Genomic DNA, 3,366 nt, shown 5'->3' with positions numbered 1-3,366 from the left:
TATGGCTCATACTTCGCATATTGATGAGGGCCCTTATAGGCGGGGTTAGCAGAAAAGCAACTGGGGTCTCGCTCTCTAGTACTATTATGAGCCTCTGACTTTTGTAATTTTATCTTTTTCTTAGTAGTTTGGGCTTGGGCACATGAATAGTTGTTAAGGTTTTCTAAATCCTATTTATATTTCCTTGTAAATCGAGTGACAGTGACGTGAATATAGTACAGACAAGCTGGAAGTAGCTAGATTGGGTGAATCAGGTAAATCATGTGTTAAAATCTCTCTTCCCTTACTCTTTTGTTTTTTCGATTGTAAGAATATATATATTCACAATTATGTAGAGTCCACCAATCCTGCATAGAAATAATGAGAGAATTTGGATCCATTTATTAAGGTGCGTCCTCTTGGATGGCTACGCAAAATGAATTTCCACATTGTGCTCACAAATACTGAATGTACTTGCTTATCTCATCCTCGCAAGTTTTAATAAAGTCATCAATTAAGTGATTAGCAGCTGAAGCTGCTGGTGCATTCTCATATAAGAAGCACAATGTAGAATTAGAAGATTCAACGCAACAGTTTTCACTGCTTACCAAGTTGATTTCAGATACACTGCTTTCACCACCACTTGCAGCACAATTTCCAAAAGAAATATAACTAGATGAAAACGCATTGCCAATTATCTTCACCACTAAAGCTACCATCACCTGTCTCAACTTTTTCAGCCCTTTCCATAATTAATTTTGAAAATATTGCTCTTGCAGCTTCAAGGCCATGAACTTTGTGAGGAAGAGAAGAAGCCACTTTGTTCAGTAACTGGGTAGAAGTTAAAGAATGACTTGACATTGAGGTCAAATTAGGCATATGGGATTCCATCATATTGTCCTTTTTAAGCCCAATTCCAATTTTAGTGACACTGTCATTATTAATGTTGTACCCAGAAAAAACAGGATGGCACGGTTTTATTGCGTCAAGATAACCAGACCCCACAATTTTACTTGCAATTTTGTTGAGAAGCTTTGAAGATGACATTGACTTTGATAATCTGTGCTGAGACTGGTGTGATGTGGGCTCGTTCAAAACCTTGCACAAGTCACTGGATTTTGATTCTGTGGTCTTGATAGCTTCTGAATTTGATGGGTAACTAGCAATGCTAATTGGTTTGGGGTACTTTTTCAGATGTGAGTTCCAACAGTTCTTGATTTCATTGTCTGTTCTCATTGGCAAGTGCTTTGCAATTCTTGACCACCTAGCAGGAAAAAAATGAGTAATATAATGTACTAAAAACTTCGTTAAGTTAATCCAATTGCTTAATTAAGCTGCAAAGTTACATCCTATACAGTATTATTCATTGAAAAGAGCAAGATATGATTGGTCGGAAACTGTTAGGGACTAGTCTCACCAGCCTTGTTCTATGAGCCGGCCATTAGAGGCCCATTTCAGAGGTCACTCCTCTACTTCCCTAAAATAGTCATTAGACCCTCATAGCATAGGATTTCTCACTCTCTACACCAACTCACCTGACACACATTCTGAAGGTGCGCTTGCATCACGCACAACATTGGGGTATATTGTGCAAAACGGTTATGGCTCTCTCTCATGATTATAGAATATTTTCCCACCTATAAATATCTCTCTCTAACCATTGAAGAGGCATTTTACATTCGTCATTTTATGAGCTGTTGCTCTGCCAGATTCTACTGCCACCATACCCTTTTACCATACCCTCTCTTAGCCTTCGCCTAAGATGCTTGCGGTAACTCCTCTACGGAGCTTTGGTCCATATCATTGCAGCTAAGAACAATATTATGATACTTCATCCTATCAAAGGAAACAGACTTAAGCTCCTTGTTAAAAAGTTCAGAAACTAGAGTGTTATGCTCTTAGAAATTTCCTAAACCATAAGAAAATATGTGAAATGCAAAAATTCGGCAGGGTAGGTACTAATTACAAATATTAGTGACAATATATTCAAGCAGCTAGATCTTTCACCTGTTGCCAAGAACTGCATGAAGTCTTATAATGGTTTGCTCTTCTTCTCGGCTTAATTGTCCTCTCTTAATGTCGGGTCTGAGGTAATTAATCCATCTCAGCCTGCAACTCTTTCCACATCTTTGAAGACCTGTACAAGGGAACTCACACAGTAGGACTCAAAATGTTGCCATCATTTTCTTGTAATGGCAAATGTTATTTCCTATTTAACCCGTAGCAATCAAATGTAACCTTTCATGATACCAACCAGTTATAATAGTATAAAGATGAAAATTATTTTCCCTAGTATTCTATAATGAAAGAATAAAATTAGACTAACACAGTAACACTACTACTTAAATCTGAACCATATAAAACTAAGATAGTAAATAAAGGGTTTAATTTGGACTTAAGAGAAAAACTTGACCAGCTTTCTATGGCAAGGTACGCCAGCTTCCTGTGCCATGTCTCTGAATGTAAGCTATTAGTTTCTGGTCTTCTTGAACTGTCCATGCACCTTTTTTCAATTCTTCATGACTGCAACAAGGGGTTCTTCCCATTTCCCAAAATGAATAGAGGCAGGAATGCCTAAACTGTGTGATGATGAGTGTCTCAATCAGTGAAAAATCAAGTACTCTGCTGCTGTGTGGCTGTGTGAGACAAGCACATTGAATTGTGGCTGTGGCTGCATGTGTCGAATTTAGACCCTGAGTACTGCCACTTTGAAGATTGATGACATGTGGGGGCATAAATATGGCTGGACATGTTGGAGATACGTTAATGTACAAGCTGACAAGCATTAAAAGTAGAGGAGTTAAGGATGGTCCTTACCCTAGTTGTTCTGGTGGTGGATTCGAGTTGATTATGAGAATAGATTATCTCATGTCTTTTTTAACATAATCATATTACGTGAACAAACACAATTATATACAGAACTCATGAAATTAAGAAAAGAAAATTTTAATTTTAATTGCTCACTAGTTGATCTGTCAATGAATAACTGTGATTTTCACATGGTTATATTGAAAAAGAGATATAAGAGAATTAATTCCCTTTGACTATTTGATACATGATAAATTGATAAGCAACTACAATCATTGAAATTATGTAGAAAAAGACATGGGGTATTGATTATTTGATCAATGAGAAATTGATAAGGAACTGCAATCGTGGAAATTATGGAGAAAAAGACTTACATATATCCACGTTCACTGGCTGTGGACCCGTGGTAGTTATAGGTAATAAATTGTGAAAAGTGCTCGATGCAGGTGAGGGATCTGATTATGACCATGTAGTTGTATAGTTAATAAGTATGTACGGTTAATTGGCTCTTTGTTCCCCATATTTGAGGTAGAATAGAACGAAATGTTGTTACTTTGATTTTCGTGATATTATCATCTC

At 37.0% G+C, this 3,366-nt stretch overlaps 1 pseudogene; it reads right to left on the bottom strand.

The window, feature by feature from the left end:
* Nucleotides 1–211: 211 nt before the first annotated feature.
* Nucleotides 212–2,833, bottom strand: LOC133314712 (transcription factor MYB122-like; annotated as a pseudogene).
* Between the last annotated feature and the right edge of the window lie 533 nt (nucleotides 2,834–3,366).

The sequence above is a fragment of the Gastrolobium bilobum genome, unplaced genomic scaffold (assembly GCF_033153095.1).
Source record: "Gastrolobium bilobum isolate Gb01-03AN ecotype WA unplaced genomic scaffold, APGP_CSIRO_Gbil_v1 utg70069, whole genome shotgun sequence".
NCBI classification, from domain to species: Eukaryota; Viridiplantae; Streptophyta; class Magnoliopsida; order Fabales; family Fabaceae; genus Gastrolobium; species Gastrolobium bilobum.
Note: the sequence above shows the minus strand (reverse complement) of the source record. Positions and strands in the feature narration are given on the sequence as shown.